We start from the raw sequence: 25,357 nt of genomic DNA on the forward strand, positions 1-25,357 counted from the left end.
AGTAAATGTTGAGACAGTATAATAGATTTATTTAATCACATCTGTCACACAGAAAAATTTTTATTATTGCCGTAGAACGCTCAAGAACTTGTTAAAACATTAGAATTACTTCGTGTACTTAAGAAATCTTGATAAAAAGAAAAAATTTATTCAGAAACTGTTTGCTATAGTGCATCTTCAGTTCAATCACTGAGAACATTAGAATGAAATGTTTACATGTAATTTCTGAGTGAGATAATATAATTTTGTACTTTTAAAAGTAGAAATACATTTGAATCATGTCACACTGATTTTTTTTTAAATATATAAATAGCATAACTTTCAACCAACCATTAAATTATAAGGACAGTGATTTTTATTTTTTCAATTATAACTTAAATAGGCAATTTGTTCATTGATATGAAAACTTACTGTAATATAAACTATATTGTCATTTTCCAGGGCTATTTTTTTTTTGTGTTCTAAAAAAACAGTAGTGACAAAGTGTCTAATAATTATTATACATTTAGTAATTTATAATGTTGCAGTTAGAGAGGAGTGAACAAACCTGGATATAATAAACACTCTTATTGTTTCATAGAGTTTAAGACCAAGGTTCAGTAGATCATCTAATCTGACCTCTTGTATATCACCTGAGATAAATTCCCAGTGAATCCTAGCTCAATCATACAAAATTTGTGCTAAACCAATTCTTATTTTTAGGGGCTTAAATGAGTAATTTTCATTTAACTACCTAATTATTTCCAATTAACCATTTTTCTTTGTTTGTCTCTAGAATATCTGGCTCTGTTCTAGCTGAATTCAGTATGAAGATGGTCCTTTCTAGTAAAGTTTCTTATTTTAAGAAGACAATTTTTTTTCCAGTGCTGGGACAGAATATGAAGACATTGTGGAATCACAGCATAAACACTATTCCAATCAGTAGTTTTGATCATAAATTTCATCTTTTATGAGTCAGAGGTGTTATGGAATATCCATGCCCATTCCCATGATACATCATGAAAGAAAGTTTATATACTTCTGGACATTACATGTATGCACATGTGGAGCCTCCTTCCTAGTGTTTCATTTTTGATTGTTTGTTTTGTTTGTTAGTGCACCCTTAGTTGGACCTTAGAAATCTTCTCAAATGTCACCCATTGCAAATAATTTTTTTTCTAAGAATTTTGAATCCTCTAGCTGTTCAACATCTGTGCCATCATGTGTGTTTAAGGTCCTAAAGAATTATGCATCAGAAAAGTTTTTGTAATAACATTCTGAATGTGTTCAGAAAAGGAATTTAAGTTTGGTAGTGTTTGATAATGAAAAAGACATTAAGTGATGGAGTTGGAAGAAACATAGAGAAAACTGCCTACCTGAAGACTTTTGTATATTTCCAAATTATTTTTTATGTCCTGAGACATAAAAAAGGACTGAGAACAGTAGTGCTTCTCTTGCTTTTTCTGGTTATGCCATGGATAATAAGGTGATTGTTACTGATGCTGTTGCTAGTATATAGTCAATACTTTGTAAATAAATAATTATGGAGGAGAAAATATTAAATATGAACATGGCCCTAATCAGGGAAAAGAAAAAAACAAAACCACAAAAATCTTCAATTTCTGATATATATAAATTTAAGAGTCTGTTCATTAAATGGCTGTTGTAGTATGAGCATTTAGAGGTTATAGAATATGCTAGAGCTGACTATGTGGTCTTCATGAATTTTCGCATTTATTTTGTTTCCTACAGTATATAAACAAAATTCTAAAAACATTTTTAAAGAGTTGAAAGAAGCTTTGTCTTTTAAGGTAATTCTTGGAAGATTATCTGTGAACTTCTGCATTTAATTGGTGTCGAGTGCATTTTTAGATACATTGAGTTATTTAGTGTATTGAAAACCATCAAGAATAAAACATCAGATGAAATTTGATCATCAAGGAGGGAGGAGATTTTTCTGTAAAAAAAAAACAACAACAATCTAGGAATAGTAGTGTTGGATAAGCATATTCTGCAGCGTCATGTAAAAGAGATTTTGAACTGGTGTTAGACTCCATGTAATCTTTAAGGTTGAAAAAGGCCACTAAGATCATGCCAACTAAACCATGTCATCATGTTATTCAGCACAACATCTACCCTTTTCCTGGACAGACAGCCAGTTGCAACACTTCACCTTTTTTTTTTTTTTTTTTTTTTTTGAGAATTTTTTTGTTATATCCAATCTGTACCTCCTATGACACAACTGAAAGCCATTACTTCTTGTCCTATCACTAATTACTTGGGAAAAGAGGCTAATCTTGCCCTCACTACAACCTCCTTTCAGGTCATTTTAGAGAGTAGTAAGATCAACCTTGAGACTAAACAGTCCATATTCCCCTCATCACTCATCATAAGGCTTGTGCTCCAGACTCTTCATAGCTCTGGTGATCTCTGAACACACTCCGGGGCCTCAGTGTATTTCTTGTAGTGAGGGGCCCAAAACTGAACACATCACTTTTGGTGTGGCCTCACCAGTGTCAAATAGAAATAATTTGAAATAATGAATAATGTTAATCTCAATTTATGTATATAGAAATGTTTATGCTGTGTACTGCAGTTATCCGTCTTGGATGTCTAAGCTCTGAGCTTTGTCTCCAAAAGTTCTGTAAAAACAATCTCCAGAAGGTCAGAATACAAATACAAATAAAATCCTTTTATCCTTTAAATTAATTTCTCAAGTATTTCTCTTTCCCTTGACTATATTTATGAAATAGCTGGAATAATTACATCTAGAAAAAATAAAATAATTGTTATATTATATGTATATTAGAATTTCATCAAGATTAAATATGACCAATAATGGTCATATATTTTCTCAATAAGGAGTCTGAGGACCTGGATTGTAATTAAAAAATGCTAATCTTCAAAATAATTGTACATTGTTCAGAGGAAAGTGTGAAGGATGTTTAAATAATGCTTTGTTGTTTCATGAGTTTGAATTTTTAATAGATTTGAACAAAATTACAGAAATAAATGTTTATATGAGGTTTTAAGATAGTGTAAAATTAAGAACTGCCAGTGGTGACTATGAAGTTCCTTTTATTGCCTTATTCCCCTTAATGATAGAAAACCCAGTCTTAGAAAGTTTGCAAGCAGCAATTCAAGATTTACAGGTATCCTTACTTTGCTAACATTCCTACCACTTCCATGTCAACTTGAGAACTATTCCTTAAATTAGAAACTATGTAATAAAGTCTATAAAATAATAGCATACATAAAAATATTTCCTTGGTCCTGATTTGAGTGAAATGTGCCAAATACATACTGAACTTAATTTCTGTGTTTCTTCTACATAAGATTCTTGAAGAGTTTCAAGGATAGTAGACATCTTTAAGTGTCCAAGTCTACTTGCCCAGAAAAGTGAACTAATATGCTACAAAATTGTTATAATATTAGATGTTCTTTTATGTAAATTTCCTTAAAGATTACTTCTTAAACTTTCTTATCAGGAAAAGTGACACCCATCCATTGAAGTTTACACATTGAAGTCTCAGAAGATTGAATGTTCCCTGAGTTATAAAAGAACTTGGGCCCTCATTATGACAAATCCAAAGTGCTTCTTGACCTTGTCTCTCTGCTATTCACCCATTTCAAAAAATTGATGAAATTCTGTACTTCTGTAATGTACAGATTGGAGTATCACAATTTGTTCTCTGGTAGTTAGACAATGCACGGAAGTGTATGGATCTGTAATTGCCTCAACAGAAATATCCATTCCCCTTTTGCCCATGGGTTCTGTTTCTTTGGTCCCTGTGAGCGACCCAAGCTGGCTTTCCTTCTTGAATTGGGAATACTCCTACCAACCCTTGGGCTCATTCATAAACAGATACATAATGCAATGAGAAAGTGTTTTTCCTTTGTAAACCGCATCTTACAAAATATAATAGCATATTCCCTCATAGAAGTTATTTCCATAGCTGAAGTGCTATAGTTTGTTTTCTGACCCTTATGGGTACAACTCACCCGAGAGTCGTTTAGGAAAATGTGAGTAAATTGAGAGCTCAGGAAGTGTTTGTACAATAACTTGACATTGCAAAATGTATTTGTGGGCATTTACTATATACATAATAGTTCTAGTGCTGACTTTTAACAGTCCTACTTGGTGACAATTGGCTTTTTAAGAATTTGACATTGTATAATTTAGTACTGAAGAAGACAGAGTTATGTGTGAGAGACTTTGCTTGTTTGTGTGGGAAGTGAAGGACTTTGCTTCTGTAAGCTTCAAAAGGTCAGAACTTGATTTGACAAACATACTGCCCCAGAAAACACTTTCTACTTGAATATCTAACATTGCAAGAGAACTGCATGTCAAGAGACATTGCTAATAAGCTTGTGAGACATTTGGCTGCATCCGGTGCTTTCTTTAATATTCATAACTGAATCTGAATAAAACTATATCCCGAAGATGGTGTAGTGTGACCTGTAGGCTTTAGATCACCTCTGTCTTCTGTGGTTACCACTTAAGTAGGTACTTAAGTAGTAGCTGATAGATTCCCAGGTTTTATGTTCCACTCCAGATGGTGACCAAGATAATGATATTCTGAACCTATCACAAAAACTTCAGGTGGCTGGAAACAAGGGTAAGCAGAAGAGAGAAAGCAGGATCTAGTCTCTTTCTACTGAGTGGTTAATTTCCAGTAGATTTGCACATATGATGTGTTACATTCTGGTTATACAGAGTCTTCCTTCAAATAGGCATGGGCATATGAAGCATTAGTTATTTTTGGTGTATAGTAGCTGAAGACAAAATGCCAGATTAGGCTGTTCTGTAACGACATATGCAGTAGTTGGGATCTCAGTTTGCTGTTTTAGCATGTGTGTTGATTTACAGCTGATAGGACAGTTTCAGGAAGTGTCATGCGCTTAAAAGGACTCTGATACTCTAATAGAGCTAAAGAGGTAACCTTAGTTTGATCTAGCATGAATGACTGCTGTCTGTTTTATGAGGCTGCTCACAGTGTCCCAGGAATGGAAAAGGGGAAAATGAACTGAAATTAATGTATTACATATTAAACTCTCCATGGTGCAAATTTTTATTAAGTCTTACATGCTTCTGAACTGGATATGGACTGTAAATAGACTGGGGAGAACTCTTGCATATGTCTAAATATGTGGATATATTCCTGAAGAAGTTCTTGCAATGTAGACAGGTTCGGGGAGTGTTTTTGAATACCTTGTGTAAGATTCAGAGTGTTTGAAAAGTAAATATGTCCAGATGTGAGGAGGGAGGAGATTAGAGTTTCACCTGACAGAACCACAGATTTGGAGGCACTTCACAGAAAGATACACGACTGTAGAGAATATTTTCTTGGATAGTATAACGCAGTATCCCACATAGTGAATTCAGTAAAGTGATCCTGCACTGAGTAGCCCCACAACTTGATTCAGGCACGAGTTCTGATGCCAGCAAGTTATATCTACTGATATAGAAATTAACTCATTAAGTGAGGTAAATTATCTCACAAAATATATTTCTAAGGAGGACACAAAGTATGTTAATAAGGCATTTAAACAAAATTCAACATTTCTCTAAGTAAAAAGTGGTAATACATGTCAGTTTTTAAGAGTCCTGGAGAGTGAGGTCAAAGGATATTTGTGAGAGAAGAAATATTTGGAACTTATGTAAAATCCTTGAGGATTGGTTAGGCTTCCAACTCACTATGAGGTCATGTGATCACACAAGCGGCTTAATTTACTTCTGCTACAATAAATACTACTTTTGCTGAGAAACTCTGTCAGTAAGAAGACTGAGATATCAAGTTCCAAATTATTTGCTTAGGAAATATATAGTTTTTCCGGCAATTTATTTCAACTAAGGAATAGTAGTTTCATAATGAGTTCATTCAACAGTAATTCAGTTTTTGATTAGCCAAATGTGTGAACAAGAAAACTTGACAAAATCTCAGAATTCATTAAAAGAATCAATTTAAGAGATAAATTTATTTGATGAATATGACTTGAACATTTTCTTCATACTGCTAGGAAAAAAAGTTAAGCTTCAGTATTGAGAGTTTGGTTTGGTTTTGTTCTCATCACAAATATGATAGCAAACTAATAGCAAACAAAGACTACATAGTCTAAGTATTTCTTTCATCTTATGCTAGATCTCAGATTTTTAGTTTTTCATACTGTTCATCCCCCTGTAAGGACCTGACGAAAATAGAAATTTCTAGGGGTGTGATTTGTCTCACATAGTTTAGATATTTACAATACGGATGTGGTGGATAGCAGCCTGACAGTATCATTTTCTCCATTTACAAGACAGCCTAGAAATAGATAATTATACTCTGAGATTATGTACTTGTTGAATCCCATGTCTTCAGTCTCTTATGCCGATGCCTATTCCATAAGCACTACTTCAGCTCCCACATGTTAAATGACATTTCTGCCAGCACAGAGTATGTACCTCAGGAGGGCAGAATCAGGTACTTTCTGATAATTATATATATATATAGAGAGAGAGAGTAAATTGTTAAGTAATTTTCTAGTAAAAGCTAAGTATCTAATTTTAGATACAATTTGAAAGCTATTGTGTGAAGTTGAGAATGAAAATTAGTGTAGTAGTGCAAGAAGTGTACTCATACTGTATTTTATATAGATGTTGCCTGAGAATGCTGAAGGACTTCAGTTCAAAATACAAAACAGAAAGCAGTGAATTAAACAAAAAGTAAAAGGAAAATTCTTTCATTAGATTTGAGCTTTGTTTGCCCTATAAAACCTTACAGATTTTGTGAAACCATAAACTTTGAAGCAGAAGGCGTCAACAATATTTTGGATATACTTGAACATAGGTAATTAATACAAATCAGAAATATACATATATATATATATATTGGAGGGAGAGAGAGAGAGGCACTTGGGATGCGTAGAAGGGTGAAACTATTCTGTACAGAAATAAAATATTTTAGTTATTTAAATATATCAGCTTTACTCTGGAGAAAGAGTAATTGGAGAGCAAAATTGGAGAAAGACAGTAGACATATGCGCAGAGGTTAAATATAGACTTAGTAAATTATCACAAAGAAAACTCCAACTTTGGATTATCTGTGAGTATAGAACCTGAATGAATAGTGGAACAATGAATATGAATTTTTGAGGATGAAAAATGTCAAAAGAAAAAGAAGTAAGAAAAAAGGAACTTGAGCACTCACTGAAAAGCATTAATGTAGAGACAGGTATGATTTTTTTTTTCTGTTATGGTCTATTTTCCTTTTTTTGTTGTTTTGTTGCACACAAAGTCACTTTTTGGAATATAAAATATGAGGGAAAATACTGAAACCACAAGTAAGAATTATTAGGCTGTAAATTCTTCAGGGCAAAGGTTGATTCTTCTTACCTGTTTGTACAGTGCCTTGACTAATACACACTTATCTTTGAATGCAAATGTTATCAGTGCTTTCTTTCCAGATTTATATGCATATGCATATATATATGCTTAAATAAATATATGCACATATGTATGTAATCACTTAAAAAAAAATAAAAAAAATAAGAGAGAGAGATTAACTGATAAATTGGACAATTTAGATAGAATTCCAGGCTATATTATCTCCTTACTCACAACTCGTGAAGGTTGTATTCACTCACAGCTTCTGCATGATATAAAAAGGCATTTGTGTGCTAAGATATATATCTCAAAAGGTTTGAATACTGGGAATAGATTCAAACTATTCAGATTGTGTTGGTCTGTACAATTCAGTGGAAATCTCATGAGAATAATGTCCTCACAAGAGATTTCTGGTATTTTCTTCTCTGACACAGATCATAAATAGTGCAAGAACTTTTTCTTTTCTTTTTATTTTTTTTCCTGAAGTTTTTCTGCACTTCTCAGATGGAAATAGGAAGCATGGAAGTGAATGAAAAAGAATAATAGTGGAGATAAAAAGTTAATCAAGCATGTTAGAAAGTTTTTAAAGATCACTTTTAAATTCTGGTAAAGATTCAGAAGCTTTCTCCTTTTTCCCAGTGCAGCTTACTAATTGAAAGCAATGCACTCTCATCTTTATTCCTATTTAACATATTTTGCAAGATCACTAACACTCCATCTATATGTATATGCTATCAGTTTATTAAGGTTTTAATTATATAACTTTTCATGTTTGGCTTATGATCCTCTCTTCTAACCCTTCAAAATGCTTCTATTCAACATCTTTTGATCTGCTGGGAGCTTAAGCACTGAGTTGCCATTGATACTGTTTGCCAGCAGCAAAGGGAAGCTTGGATATGGTATACTTTAACTCCTGACCATAGAGACTGATAGGCCATAAGATATTAAGCTCCCGCCAATTTCTATTTTCTCTTTCAAAGATTGCTAACCTCATCTCCCCAGGGTCTGCAACTCCTGCCAGCCTTTAAACCAGCAGGAAGAATATCTGTCTCTAATTCATAATTACTAGGGCTCCATCACAATGAGCTGGATCAAGCATTGTTGGTGCTTGCCTTTATTTAATTAGTGAGCATGTGAATTTATAGTAGTGAGAAGTGGAACTGGGTGTAAATACAACCTTCTTGCATTATTTTTCTATTTCTCTTTTTCATGTGTCTTTCAGTGGCTATACTCCTAATATACAGCAGATCATTATCCGTACTGTTAATAACATTCAATGCTGTGCATATTTTTCAACAAAATTTGTATTGTGAAAGAAACAAGGATAGCACCTTGTAGAATTGAAATAGACAGTCTGCTCCTGAATTCTTACCTCTTCCCTCTGCCTACTACCTATTATTAATGTATATTATTACTTCAAGTATGTCAGAAAGAGAGACAAACAGTCAGAGGCAGAAATTTCTCCCTAATTCACTCTGCCTAGCCAGCAAAATGTAACACAAAATTATTCAGGGGAAAAATACAATTTTCTGTCATCTCTGCCATACACTGATAACAAAGCTACAGGCTAATATGTTTTGATATTTTTGTCACTCGTTTATCATGTGACCTTTCACGCTATCATTAATACAGCTGAGGGACAGAGGAGATACACTGAAATAAGGGTGTGGAGAAGTCAGATTGCTTCTCTAACAACTAACGGTCAGTCACAGCAATTTATGCTTTTCTTCAGTATAGCAGTGACTGAAGAAGAGAAATTGTTATTAAAATTTGATATTACTGCCTAGGCTCTGCCATATAGAATTTGCAACTTTTAGCTATGATGGGAATACTGGAAAGGAGAGGTTTAATAAATTTCCTTTTGAATTATGATATTAATATAATACAACATGGTTGCTCAGATATTCAAAGAATATACATGGGGAGAAATCATATTCAGGACACTCCAATACTGAATATTAGTCATAGTCCAGAATTGTCATATGCAAGCAAAATATTTAATAAGATGCGTGCAGTCATTTTGCACTGGCCCAATTAAAACTATTGGGTTTGTGTGTTTGTTTGTTTTTGGTTTTTTTTTTTTTGTTTTGTTTTTTTTGTTTTTGTTTTTTTGTTTTGTTTAAAAAATTCCAGCTGTGTTGTGTACTATTCAGCAATATTTTCAGGATATCCAAGGAAGTGTAATGCATCTTTCTTGTGTATATATGTGTATATCTTTTATGATAAATGACACTTGGTTTAAATTTGCATTTGGCTTTACACTATTTCTGACAATGGTCTAGCTTTTTATTTTGCCCGTAGAGTCTGATTTGTTAAAATTCAAATATAAAACTAATTTATATTTGACATTAATGAGTTAAGAAATGTTTTATACAATACATCAGGGCTAAGAGAGAACTTTACAGCATTCTAGTAAAAGCAAATAACTTCTGAGTATGACTATTATGTAAAAAAAGAAAAATCTTTCACTAACCTAAGCTACTTGTCCTTTCAAAATCCTGTGATTTTCAATGTTTACGTTAAGAAAGGACTGAAAATTTAACAAAGCTTTTTTTTTTTTCTCCCTTACTTACGTCCTATTGGGGAGTTGTAATTTACAACTTGGAAGAGCTTTTTTTTCCCAGCTTGGATCTCTGTGCCAGGTCAGAGTAAATCATTATACTCTTTGATAAAATGTTATTAAAATAATTTAATTATTTAAAATATTAAATATGCTACAAGCTAATCTATTTAAGAATTCAATGATATTTTCCTTGAGCTTGGCTTCTTTGGGAAGCATTTTTTTTAAGTGCAGTAGAATATGACCTTTACATGTGAAAGAAAATAAGTAAGGATGAGTTTAAATAGGAGGATTTTTAAATAGGTCCCAGAGAGAGCCTAGTACACTTGAAATGAATCTTTATACATTAGAGTTGATTACAAAATGAAAGTTAAAATTTCTCATTTCAAATGTAAAGATCTGATTTCCAAAAAGGCGTATTCAAATGAATAATTGAAATTGACAAAAATATCCATTGACTTAAATTTACTACTGTAAGAAAGTTAACATATATTTTCAGAATTGAACAGTAGATGTATGCATAAAAACAGTGGATGTATTAACGCTCCTTAGAAATCTGATTTGCAGATTGAATCCCTGAACATTTTGGAAAAAGGAATAGCCATAACATGTTCTTTCTAGCATTATTAACATGTGTATACAAAAGAATTGCATAGTGTATGAATGTAAAATGCATATATACGTATGCATATGTATGTAAAAAAAGTGAATTAATGTTTGCATTTCTTTTCAATTGTGTGCATGTATAATCATGTTAGATAAGAAATGGAAAACCTATTAAGTCATGCAAACTTTTGAACATTCTATAGCAATACATGTGCATGAGATAAACTATTCTTACCTTCTAGTAATTCTGTAATAGTGTCTTCTGATGTTCTGATGGCATTAATATCACTACTAATATGTTGTTAATTATGAATAATGATTTCTCAAATTATTTCTGAGAAGAAATGCTAGAAAGGGCAACCTTGTTAATACAAAGAATACAAAATATTGCAAATCTTAGAGTAATTATTAATGTGGTTTTAAGATACCTGTAAAAAATGCTATGTAAGTGCAAAAGAATCATGTAAAAATACTTCATTGTGCTAATGTTACTTATTAAAGTAAAACTATAAATTAAAAGAAATTTAATTATCCCTTTTTTCTTGAATAGTAAAATGAAACATCATAAAGCAATTTCTTTCTTCAGTGAACACTATAGTATAGTGCAAGAAAAACATTGTCTAAGTGGTCTTCCCTTTTACCTCCCTATCACTATCAACAGTCCTGACCTGGAAATAGAGCCTCTTTCGGGATAAGAAGAAAGTGTGTCCGTGCATGCTTAGTCTGTGCCAGTCTTGAACAGATTATATATCAAGCTGAATTATACTGGATTATTTTTTTTTTCAATAGGGAAAACTAATCGTTGTCGAAGCTTTGGGGCAGTGCTTTTGGTTAATATTAACAAAGAATTCAGTTAAATAGAGAATCTCCAACCCACTTAATATGATGTTAATCTTATTCCTTAAACCATACAATGTCCACATGTATGTATTTTCTAATTAACATTTTCTTCAATCTATTCCTTAATGACAAGGAGAAGAAAAAAGGTAGAAAAAAGATAAAATGCTATCTTATGACTAGTTACCTATTGAAGTGCTATCTTATATGTAGTTACCTATTGAAGTGCATTAAATAAATATGGTCTTTTTTTTTTTCAGCAATCTGAAATCAATTATTAAATATTTTCATTTGCTATAAGTACACATTAGTGGAGCAAATGGCAGAAATTCATTGATCTTGCTAACTTTGTTCAAAGTGTGCATGTATATGTTAAAGTGGAATCACTTATCACTTTAATATTTGAAATAAATAGATTACAAAACTATGCAACAGAGTCTTTCATTTTCTGCTCTCCTAACATAATGTTCAACCAAAACATACAAATGATCAAAAAAAAAAAAAAAAAAAAAAAAAAAAAGAGGGATTTTAAGGCTGACATTCATGTTTGCATGTAAATAAAGCAAGAGCCACAAACAAAGCCAGCAATCTCACATACTTGCCTTCAGTGGTAAAGGATGGAAAGGCTGCCTGCTACCAATCAGCAAGTGGTTGCTATGGTTACAAGGTCAGGAAATATGCCTTTTCCCCAGTTGTCCAAGGCTTGCACATGTCACTTCTGAAACTATGAATTTTATATACAGGTCAGGAGATGCATACCAAAGAAATAAACAGTGAACTGGACCATAATGACAGCTAACGTTCAAACGTCCTTGAATTTTTTAAATTTCTATCCAAACACGTTTTGTCATTTTGAATGGGTTGGGGTTTTTTGTATAAAATTGGAGCAATTCTTTCCTGTAATGAAATTTTGCAAAGTAGGTACAAACTATGCCTCATTATTATAAGCTGCATCAATAACTTGTCTCTGAAAGATACCTATGTTCTTTCCCTTTATTTTTTTAAACTCTTTAAATTACAGCTTTGGAATATTATAAGAATATAATTTGATGCAACTTAAGAACTCAGAGTAATAACTACTTTCTGAAAAACAGATTTAATAATGCTGTATTTATCTGTAGAAAAGATGGTGGTTAAGCTGTTAATGAAATGCAGATGGTCCTGTTTTAAAGTACAAATTCTTCTTTAGTCAATATGCTAAGCTTTAGGGGAGTTTTAGTATAATCTCTAAAGGTTGAAAATGATATAGTATTTGTAAAATGAGTGAATTGTGAAAGAAACCTTGATTGTTTATGTGTCGTTGAAGAATTTACTAGGAAAATTAGTCAAGGGCTCTCGGGGGACTTAGCATTTTCCTACAGATAAGGTAGGTCAAGTAAATTTAGTGATGGTTATTAAAGGGTTTGTATTCTTTCTGCTTTGTATTCTACAGTGGTACATAACAATCTTCTTTATTTCAAACCTGTTTAAAATCTCGATTTTGCTATATAAATATTTAAGAACCATGTTAATTGTTTCTGAACTTTCAACTAGGAACTGCTTAATGGACTTAACAAACAAAAAGTGAAGGACAATTTTAAAGTGATATTTATGTAATTGCAGTTAGAATATTAAGTTGTGTTGCTTCTTTCCAAATATGTATTATATAAATGTTATAGCATGCAATTACATCTTCTTTTGTATGGAGTCATTATTTCTTTGCTAACTGAGGAATATACAGTGGAAGTAGTGTGCAGCATTTTAATAACGGTATGTAGCACACAGAGTTCAGAGTACATTTAATTATTTTTTTATATATATGCTGTATGGAAATTATATTAAATAGAAATTAATCGTTCTTTTTTGAAAAGATTCTTTCCCACTTTGTTTTTCAAAAAGTTCTTAATACAGTATGTCTGTTGTTTTATCATGCTTTTTTCCCTTGCTATTTGCTGTGCCTCTCAAATTTCATTCCTGGATGTAAGAAGCCTGAAATAGATCAAAATCGGCATGTAAAACAAAGAAAAAATGTTGTTTCCTTTTCCTTTTGGACTATACTTTTTGTTAAACTGTATATATTTCTATTCTTTACATTTTTATTCTGGGTGGATTGGGTATTTTTTTCTTCTTCTTCTTGGGGATTTTTGTTTGTTTTTGATTAAGAGAGCTGAATATTTATCTTGATAGCAGTCCTTTCCTTTTCTTTCTTTTTTATTCCTGCTTTTTCTTCTTTTTCTTTTTTAGCAGAAAGCAGCATTCAAATGAGAAACTAAGTACATTTCTTTTCAACAGGCAATTTACCCCATGATGAGATATGCTTTCACTTATTTTTCTTTGACATTCTAGCATCTAGCAGCACAGCAGGTATCCAAAGGTTAGGCTTCAAATAAAGGATAACTACATTCTTACATTAATAGATACCATTGTATGAATATGTCATATTATGCCAGCATTTAGTTCCTTTAATTGTTTTTCTAAAATTATACATGATAACAAGGATATAGACAAAGTGAGAAAGATTTCAAAATTTATTCCCTTATGATTATTTCTGCAGTCTTGCTTTCTCTTGTAGTAATAGTGTTGTTTTTCTTCTTTCATCTATTTCATACTATTTGGAAGAATAATTTTAAGAAATTACTTGAGAAATTCTGCTAATATTTATAGAATCAAAAAAAACATGCTTTAATTACCTTCTTGCTGCTTGAACTGAAAGTAATATATTTTGATGTTCTACCTTCAAGATTGAAAACTATTCTAAGCAGTATGAATAGTATACTGTCCCAGGGAATCTGCAAATACAGGTTTGTGGATCTGATTGAGGAATACAAATCTGTGTTCCTAAGAACAGAGTGTAGTTAATACATTTTTAAACAGTAATATTACTGACATTTTTCCATTATTACATAGTTTTACCACGAGACCATACTGTACAGTCTTACATACTTTTTTCTCCTTCTGTGACCTTTTTGTATGGCCAAATGAGTCTAGGTTATGTGTCTTGTGGCCTGTGAGCAACCTTGCCCATTAGCTAGTCCCCAAACCTTTGATGTGAACCATCAGCCCTATGATTTCTGTGGTTCATTCATTTTTGTGGTTCTCTAACGATCTCTGCCCTAGCTCTGAATCCTGCCTTTATTGTAGACAGAGCTGACAACAGGCAGCCTTGTCTTTCATTTCCTTGATGTACTTTGTACTGCAGTATGGCTTTTGTTAGTATTGATGCAAACATTACCATAAACCACCACCTAGGGACTAGAAACAATTGACTAACTGTTTTCAAATCCAATACACTTAAGTTGATCAGACACAAAGTTTAAGTACAGTTAGCTGTAACAGCACCAAAGCTGTGTGGTCTCAGCCTCTATAGACTGAAAAATAAAGGTCAGTGGAACGAGGATGCTTGTGTCAAGACAAACTGCAATGAAATTTATTCAGGAGGTGAATATTGTACAAAGAACTCATTCCTGCACTTCTTCAACAGAAGAAATATCAGTTTTACTATCATTACTATTTGCAATTATATCCTACTTATCTAATTTGAAAGTTCATTAGCAAAAAAAAAAAAAAGGATTATAGGAAAACAGCAATCAGAGTTCATACTGAGATAAGATGTACATTTCAAATTGACTAAGGTTAAAATTTCTCAGTGATATTCTAAACAGCAGGCTAACAATCATTCAACTCATTATAACTGAGTATTTCTGCACATATGGAAAATTTTCAAAGTTAACTATACTGTAGATGCAAAACTGTGCCTGACTCCTTTTGTATAAGGAGCAGTGTCAGGGTCATTTGCTTTTTGAGCTCTGTTCTATCCTGGATTCAAGTCTTTGTAAAAAGGGCTATTCAGATTCAGTTTCCGTATGATTCTTCAAAGATGTCAGTTGTATCTTTGAAGTTTCTTTCTAAATTAAGCAGTCGAGAACTTAAGAAAATGAAACAAAAAGACTAAGAAATTGAAGTGGATTCAAAGATCCATGAATATTTCAACTGTCATAAAAAGCTTCATATTGAGCATACAGTAATATGATTATTAACTTCCTGATTTTTTAAAGTATGAATATGTTAAGCCACAGTATTTAAACAGTCAATGCAAATGTGTAAAGGAGGAGCTGAAAGAGTTTGGTCTTTGGAGGGAAAGAAAGGAATGGGAAAATAAAAAAGAAAACGGTTCAATTTTTTTCCCAAGTTTTTATGTAGTCATTCATTAGTTGTAACAGATTCATCAGATGTGCTAAACTAGTGTTCTTTACCCAAAACAAACTTATTTTATATATTTATTAAATCTGATATCAGAGACAATGTAATTATTTCACAGCCAGACTCTTCTAATAATGTTTGCAAGTTCAATTTATCCACATCTGATGTTTATATAAATGTATGCAATTTTTTGTCACTAATGTTAATTTAGTAATGCATTGTTGTTATTCAATTGAAGTTTCTTATATTTACATGCTTAGATCATATTTTTAACTGTCCTGTCTCTTCTACTATGAGTAGGCTCTCTGGGGCAGGGACTGTTTTTCTTCTTCATTTCTGCAGAATCCCCAAGCCACCTATGAAAACTATAGTAGCAGTAAAGACAAAAAGATTATGGTTTGTTTTCTTCTTTGTTATGAATTATGAAAAATATGAATTATGTAAAATAATGAACTGTAGAAAAGTGAATTTCCAAGGCAGAAAAACAGGAGTCAAATTACTCTGAGAGTCTTCAAGATATGAGGAAAAGATGCCTACTTTCTCTTCCTTCCAAGTATTTCAGCATTTCTTGCATCTTTAAACAAAACAATCTGGAGGAAGTACAGGCATTACTCTAAATCATTTTTCTTCCTACTGAATATCAATGATTTGAATAAATTGTCTGGCTACATCTCTGTCTTCGTTTCACTGTTAGAGTCTTTACTGTTGTCGCTACAGACTCTTGATACTTCTACTTGTAAATCTGATGCATTGTCATGTCTTGTTTTCTGGTTCTGGTGATGTCACCACATCACCCACTTGAAATAAGAGAAATATTATTTTTTTTTCCTTCTGTAGGAGACATTGTTTTTATGTTGAAAAGAAATGAGAGGAATGAGAAATACTAATTTTTGTTGTACCTTTTCATTTGTGTCCAGAACTAACTAGATCTGAAACGGTCAGCTCTTTGAGGAATATATGATTAATAATCTCAAAATTTGGGTTAATAGAACTTCAAGCTCATAAAAAGGGACAGTAAGTCTTCACAGACTATGAAACGTCTCACACTTGCTAAGAGGAAAACAAAATAAAACAAAACAAAACACAAAAACTCAACAACCAATATAATTGAAATGTGGGCTAAGACCTGAGAAATAGTCTGAATAAAAACAATTTTGAATTTTTGTTTATCTCAGATGATGCTGTTTAACTCCTGTGAAGGATCCAGTGTAGGGCTTGATATTTTGGGGCAAGGGAGAAAAAAAAGAAGGTACAACCAGCCATTTGCTTTCTCATCCCTCCATGTTTAATAAAGGAACAACTTTAAATCTGTGTGTATCAGTATTTCCTGTGTCTTTCACTTTTTTAATAAAGTCATTGTTTCTTAGTATGACATCCTGTATTTCATGATGTGGAGATAAGACAACATGAACATTTGCAGTAACAAAGTGTAATTTTGGCTCTTGAAAAAAAAAAAAATCAGATTTTTCACCCATACATTTTTTAATGATATTTAATATGCTATAGCTTAATTCTGAATCATTTAATACAGCAGTACACTATTCAGACAAGTCTTTACAAAGGCAAAATGATTATTTATGCCAATTATGACACTTCAGTTTAGTTTCAATAGTTACAGTATGCTCTACTTTGTCATTTGGTAGCTGAAAAATTATCAGTGATAATTGACTGTAAGTTCTGAACAGACAGCTTATCCAAGTTCAGTTCAGACAACAAAGGTGCAGAAGAGCCAAAGTGATTTAAGTCCTCAGTTCAATGTGTCATACCCTCCCTGACATCACTTTATTTTTTAACCATCATCCAATGGACCGTATAAGATATATAGGGGTTGATGGCTTTGGCTGCTAAATTTATGAGTAGAATCTCTTTCTGAATTGTCCCATAATTGGGTTCTTAAAATAGATTTTCTAAGATAAGTGCAGTTGTAGTTGTGTATTGTAGCCAAGTTCAGAATATTTTTTTCATAAATGTGAACTAGCTGTACGAATTTATAGGGAAAGGTATAAAGGGTAGTGATTAATAATGATCATATAGACTAAATGTCATAATTAGACTGGCAAAAAGACTAATAGACCAGAAGGAAATAGAATTTTATGAAATTTCATTAATACTAGATTTAAGCCTTGTATTCCAACATATGAGTTGTTTATACTTAGAAATGTTACAGGATTAATAAATTAATTTCAATTTTTCTTCAGAGAGATGAGACTCTCTAGTTCAATATTGAAGTTAATATTTTTGTTTAATGTAAATTAATGAGTAATTTTATTATTAGAGCAACTCAGTTCTAGTTAAAATAGTTGTGTATCTAATTCATACCTGCCTAATTGTAATCATTTGGCAAACATTATTTAGATTTTAGATTTTATTTTCCTATTTATGTATTGAATGAAAAATATCCTTCTGATTGGGTGGTTGCTTTTGATTCTATACATAATTCTTGCAGATTTTGTTTTTCAAGTTAAAAAAATTACGTTGAAACATTACACTGATGTCTAATCTGATACAAATTAGTGTATCTATTTCATTCTGAAGCAAACAGATATAAGATTATGACTAAATAAAGACTTTACTGAAAGAAATTTAAGCAAAAAATAGAAATAATACGAAACAACAAATAAAACAAACAAACCTGGAAATGTTGCATATTTTGTCATAAGTATTAAAAAAAAAAAAAAGAAAAAAAAAAGGAAAGCACAAAAATATCCACTCTAGCTATGGCAGCTAACAAAGTTCTGGAAGTAATCTGATATACCCAAAATCTTGTTAAAAAATATTATCAGTGCATTTTGTACCAATTAGAAGTATCTGTGAAATGCTTGTTTCTTTTATTGATTTACTAACAGCTCATCTGCATTCATCATCACTTTTACAGTGCAAAAGAGGGAAAAAAATCCACTGAAGTATAATAGGAGGAGGAGTTCAGAGAACAGTGCAAAAAAAAAAAAAGGCTTTCTGAGTATGAAGTGGACTTGATCTCTCTCAGGGATACTCCTCTCAACCCACTTTGTGTCAAGCAACTATCATGGGTGAAGTTCTCAAGTTCTGCAGACAAATGCATCACACTGACATATACAAGCCCTATAGCAACATTCAATTGGTGTACATATATTTGATTTTTCCCCCTCAAACCTCCTTAAATAAACTAAGAAGAAGCTCTTTTTCTTTCTTATTTTTTTTTTCACCTCCATTCATCTTTTAATGGAAGTATAGAGAAGAAAGAGGAGGCAGGAAGGGAGAGGACAACAAATTCTATAGGACTGACAGCAAAGGTTATTTTACATACATTTATTGTATTAAAAAAAAAAAAAAAAGAGTATTCAACCACTTTGAATAGATCATCATAACTGTTTGTCTGGTCAGCTTTCTCCCTAGAGTTTCAAGTTATAGGGGTCGATGTGTAATCTAGGGGTCTTGTCTAGCTGCCTCTATTAAAAAGTGAGGCACTCAATACCAGCTGCACTAAGCAGGGTGCCTCTATCTATAATAGTACCATCAACAATTCTGAAGATGTACTTGGAATGCACACAGGAAAGATAGACAGTCTGTTGAAGCACAAAAATTTCCAGAGCTGGTCACAGCTCATTTTATGCTCCATACACTAGTCTTTTGAATTAGTTCTAGTCCTTCAATCAGGAAGATATTCATTTGATGTATTCCTAGTTGAAGCAAATTAACTTGGTTTTAATAGCTCTTTTGCTTCTTCTGAAATAATTAAGAAATAATCCAGAATTTAATTTGAACAGGAACATTTTGGTGAATTCTTTTTTTTATTATTGTTTATTTTGCCTTGCCTTTTTCCTAAAAGAAGCATTAACTGTATTTCATGTGGTCATTAATACAAAGCATTCATTGATCGTATTGTGTTTTGTTTTTCTTTTGTTTTTCTTTCATTTTGTTTGGGTTCTTGGAACATTTTTTGCTGTTCTTGCTGTTGTTGTTTGTTTTTTGTTTTTTTTCTTTTCTCACAGGAGGATCTGTAGAAACTGCATCCTCTATCTTGAAAGAGGAATTCTCTCTCTGTTTTAAAATAGAGAGAATATGAAACCCTAGGAAACCAAAGCTAGATATCTGAGGATCTGGAGGCATTTCTTTTAAAGTGATAAATGTTGCTGTCCTTTGTCAGCATAGTTTCCTATACACATTTATTACTTGTGGTCCCAGTGCATTCTCTTTTACTCACCTGAATAAATCTGAAAAGAATGAAGAAAACTAATTGTTGCTTGAATCAAAAAGCCTTATGTAAATTTACTTCTGTGATATATTCCATAGATATGGACTATGTTGTGCCTTTCCCTTTTCACTTACCCTGCTTCTACTCACAATATGCGTTATTTACTTAATCGGCCAGTGAAAAGCTGCCAAGGACAGATGTGAAAAAGGGAGAAAGAGAATCATAGTTTCTGCCTTCCAAGCTCTCAGTCCCACATCTGTTTGATTTTGCTCGTCTCTCTTAAGGCTCCAGACAGTAAGCGTCAGACCTGTGTTATAAAAACTCTCAAGCTTGGAGGCTGAGAAGAATGTGGAAGCTAATAATGACATGGCCTTCAGTGCTTTGTTTGCAATGAACAGCAACAACAAAAGATTTCTCCAATGATCTAAGCCTGCTGGAAACAGTGCCATTTCTTCCCCTGAGATGTGAAGCAAGGAGTGTATTGAGAGTATGTTCTTCCTTTTTAGACTTAGATGTTTGAATGCTTGGACAATTTTAAAGCATTTGTGACTGTGGCATCTCATTGAGATCCACATAAATCTGGCTTCACTCTCACTTCTCTACACAGACAGGCACACTGAATATAACTAGCAGAATGGTAGTGACAGTTAACAGCAGAAACAAAATACCTGCCTTTACATTTTTTCATATTTATCATTCATTAACTTGACAAAACTAAGTTGTTTGTTTGTTTGTTTGTTTGTTAAAGGACAAACATCATTTTAAAAGCATGAAATATTATCTATGATTAAAAAAATCTCAACTTTTGAGCTTTGAAGTATTGGGAACTGGAATTACAGAATATTTTCTGTTGAAATAAACTTTCCATTTGATTTCCATTTAAGCTGGAATACACAGGTGAACTGGCCATTTATGCAGTTAGTCCAAAGCGGGTTGGGAGTAGAGACAAGATCTGGAGCATTTTTGGAACTCTTCCCAGGTTCACAAAGAACTAGGGAAATCAGAATCTAGGTTGCATTAGCCTTGAGATTTGCTCAAGTACTTCTTTATACCCATCTGATATCATTTCTCTTTGCTTTGTCCCACTTCTCCTCTCTATTCAGTGTAACTGTGTGCTTTTTGAAAGGCAAAGAAGAGAATGCTTCTTCTTCTTGCCATTTAGGACTTGCATAAATTTCTATGCTGTGACCAGTGTTATTTAACATCTTTGTAGGTGGCATATAAAGTGGAATCAAGCACACTCAGCAAGTTAAAAGATGATATCAAGCCAAGTAGTGCAGTTGGCATGCTAGAGAGAGGTGATGCTATCCAGGTAGATATTGGGAAGAAATTCTTTACTGTGAGGGTGGTGAGACATTGTAACAAGTTGCCTAGGGATGTTGCAGATGCCCCCTCCCTGGAAGCATTCAAGGCAAGGCTGCCTGAGGCTTTGAGCAACATAGTCTAGCCTATAGCAGAGAGGTTGCAACTAGACGATCTTAAAGGTCCCTTCCAGCCCAAACCATTCTACAATTCTACACATCTATCTAAGATAACATCAGGGGTAATATCAGTGTAACTGACATTAAGGATAGAAGATCAGCATAAAGCTGTGGCGATGTTTTTTTTTTTTTTCCAGCTTGCCTACAAATTAGCTCTTTCTTTTCACATGGGACAGCTTAGACAATATATTCTGCAAATATTTTTTGAAAATTTTGTGTTCTTGCAGATGAGAATAATTTCATTGTGAAACAGAGAGATTTAAAATTTCTCATCCTCTACTGAAGTTCAGGAATATGAGGTGTCTTGCCTACAGCCTAGATGGAGTCAGGCTCATGAGAAGAATGTTTATTTTATTTATTTATGCATTTGACAGGATAACTTGGAATTTCTTCACTGCTTTCTATTAGACCACAATATTTCCTCCACTGTGTTAGATTGGATTTCTTTGTATTCAAATCTCTTGAGTTCATCTCTGAGAAAGACAGAAAATTTTTTACAGTGCTCTATACCTTTCTATGTTATTTCATTTGTTGTTTTTTTTTTGTTTGTGTTTTTTTTTTTTTTAATGAACCCATAAAATAACTTTATCCAGAGGCCTAAGTTAATTAAAAAATTCCTCTCAGTAAACGTTGTGTTGGTGGGAGCACATGGCTGTTGTCCTTGCAAGGCTACATTGTCTTCCTATTGATTTTTCATGTAGAATTAAAGATATGTTTTTGACCTATAAAAAACAAAATAACATGAGACTTTCACAGTAGCTGCAGGCATTTGAGGAACTTGAACTGATATCATGTAAATCTGAGAGAGAGGACTAGCAGCAGTGTTTCTCTGAAGGTGCCTTCAGCTGTGAACTTATTAAAACTGTCTTTGTAGAACTTCACAGTACTCTGAAGGCATTTCCATTTCCTTATGCTTTAAGAAAAGAGGGAGGAGTCTGAAAGAAATGATACTTTTTCAGAGAGACAACCATTAATAAAAAATTGTCCACATAATTGAGACAAGATCTTTTATAAATGCATATTAAAACTAAAATGTTCATAGAGGTTGTTAAAACACATTTTAGAAATACAGTGTAGTGTTTTATTTAATCACACAGGAAAAAAGAACAAACAAGCAAAACAGAGATAGAAAGAAAATCTTCCACATTTTTCAGATTTGCTAAAACTTAACTGCTCTGACTTGTGGGAATTTAAAGTGACCTTGGCACGCCATGGATTTGCTGACTCCTCTGGAGTGCTATGTATTGACCCATGTACTACCACGTGTAGAACAGACTTTATGAAGATTCTATTCTATCAAAAAAAAAAAAAAAAAAAAGGAAGGAAAGTATGTCTCTTGACATTGCTACTTACTTTAAGTGATGTAACGAGATATTCTAGGAGGAAGGAAAGAGAAGTGCAACTTCATCTGTTAGTTTTTTTTCTTTAACAGAAAGGCAAATTTTCAAGACAAAGCATCATAAAGTAAATGCTCATTTTGTAGAGCGATTTAAGAGGGAAATGCGCAGATGGTTATGTATAGATGGGTGATAATGTGAATACACGGCAGAAGGAGAGATAGCAAACATAAAAGAGAAATGGGGGTATAACACAAGGAAGAAAAGGCTAGATGAAGAGGAGGGGAAGGAGTACTCCCTATATAAAAGGAAAAATTGTGTGAAAGAAGACAAATCAGACAGCAGACAGTGAATTCAAAAACAATTATTCCATTTTAATTAAATAATAGAGAAGTGCTACTATTTAATGCATTGCACAGTAATGCAACAGCTGCTAACAATTGTTTATTTCTTCCATTTTGGGATGTATATGAGTATTTCTGGTGATGTACATAGCAGTAAAGAATATGGCAGCACAAATCTTTTTCACAGTTTACTGTATGTAGTGTCTATACTAGTTGGAGTCAGGTAAATCAAAACAGCAACTACATAGTAGCTATCAATCATTTTACAAAGACCAAGGCTTACTTGGGGATATGCAAATACTTAGGAATTACTTGGCGTTCTCAATTTTCACCAACAGATGGCAATATTAATTTTTCCACTGTAATATAATTATCTGTTTTGTAAATTTTGAATAATCATCTCTGAATCCACTATAACATTTTATTTTGTGTCTTCTGTTTCATGAATATCATATATTGCTTGCTCCAAAAGTAATGCCTCACATTAATTTCCATGAAAACTACAACAAATATAAAGAGCACAATAACACTATTTGATATAGCAAATTCTCAGCTACAAAACACTATTTTTCAATGTAGTCACTACTGTTCGCTATGCATTTTTGCCAGTGAAAAAAGACCTGCACGATGCACTAGTAAAAATTTGTGGAGCTAACCCACTGTCTCACAGCTGTTATGATGGTGTCATTGCTAGGAAGATGTTGCCCACTCAGACTAAATTTCTTTGAATCAGACAGATGCAAATCAGAAGGTACCAAATTCATACTGTACTGAAAGTGTGGTAGGATTGTACAGCCAAGATTGGCAGTGTGCTCCACAGTCTTCTAACTCCTCACGTTATTGTTGCAAGAGAAAAGTTGTCTTCTTCTCTGGCCTGATTCTGAAAGTTCAAGCCTTCAGCTTAGTCATTGTGTTGATACAATAGTCAGAGTTGATGGTTTGCCCAGGTTCCAGGAAATTGTTCCAGAATGATTACCTCTTTCCTATCCCAAAAGATATTGCGCATCACTTCTCCTACTGAGGACTGCATCTTGAACTTTTTCTTCAGTAGGGAATTCATGTGTCCCAATTCCATGGACTGCCTTTTTGACTCTGGCTTGTTGTGTTGACACTGTGTCTCATCACTGGTAATTGTGCAATCCAGGAAACTGCCATCTTCAGCCTCATATTTGTTCAATAGTTCCTGACAAACATGCATGCAGTCTCCTTTCTGTTCCTGTGTGAGCATGCATAAAGGTGCAAATTTTGTGATAATCCAACACTGCCACCATCATTTCCAACATACTGAAGTCAATATTTAGCTCTGCACACAGTTCCCTGTTCACAGTCTGGTGATTCGTGTGGATGAGTTGATTGAGATACTCTTCATTTCATGGCGTAACAGTTGTGCATTGACCCTTTGGATCATGGCTTATCTTTCATGTTGCTGTCACCAATTCTGAAATGCACCACCCACCACTTCATTGTGCTCACATCCAGTGTTTGGTCTCCATAAATGTTCAGCAAGTTGTTAATGAATGTCAGTGGGTGCCATTCTTTGCACATGGAAAAATTCAATTACAAATCTTTGTTTCATACTCACTTCCATGTCAGACATTATTTTGTCAGACTGCCCTCTGCTGCTATCAGACAGCAACAAAATCTAACAGAATATTGGCAGAAAAGTTCTGCCTCTACTGCCATACCACCTACATCTACCTCGGATGTCACGTGCATTGCTTTTGGAGAAGCACTCCAGTGAAAACACATTCACAAATTTTCTCAATCATTAAAACTTGTTTTAAAGAAGTTAAAAAGAACATGAGAACCTGAGAACTTCCTCCACACCACCAGAAATCTACCGAGACTAGTTTTTTTTTTCTTTTTTTTTTTTTGTGTAGTTCAGTGCATCCTTTTTCATTTCCAGTCAGATTTGTATTTGACATCTTTGTGTCAGTGCTCACTTTAATAATGAGTTTGATCTTTTTTGTGTTTTCCATTTATTTTATTTTTCAGCTTCTTAGTTAGAAATTGGAGATTGTATGCATAATGTGAAAGACCTGCTTTACTTTCAATTTTTTGTTTTTCAATTCTATTCCTATTTATATACACTCTGTATTGTTAGTCATCTTATTTGTTGTTTAGTATGGGTATTTCTTGGCATGTCACCATCCTAAGGATCAGAATTTTTCACAAGCCATTGTCAATATTGCCTACTGTTTTTCCTTGAGTTTTAGTCAATTGCCAACACTTGACTTTCTAGAGTAATTTTGAGGTGGACATAAGACACGACAAAAGTACTGTAGATGTATCTTCATTTTCAATCTGAATTTATTTATATCCCATGTTCTATCAAGGTCTCTCTCCACACCCATTAATTTTCTTCCACTCACTTAGAAGTCAATTTTTTTTTTACATGCAAAGAAGCAATAATCTTGTCAACCTTCTTAGCCAAAACCAACATAGAGCTAATTAGAAGTTTTATCTGAGTAAAGACTAAAGGATTTGGCTCATG

Source organism: Meleagris gallopavo, chromosome 3 (genome assembly GCF_905368555.1).
Source record: "Meleagris gallopavo chromosome 3, MGAL_WU_HG_1.1, whole genome shotgun sequence".
Lineage (NCBI taxonomy): Eukaryota > Metazoa > Chordata > Aves > Galliformes > Phasianidae > Meleagris > Meleagris gallopavo.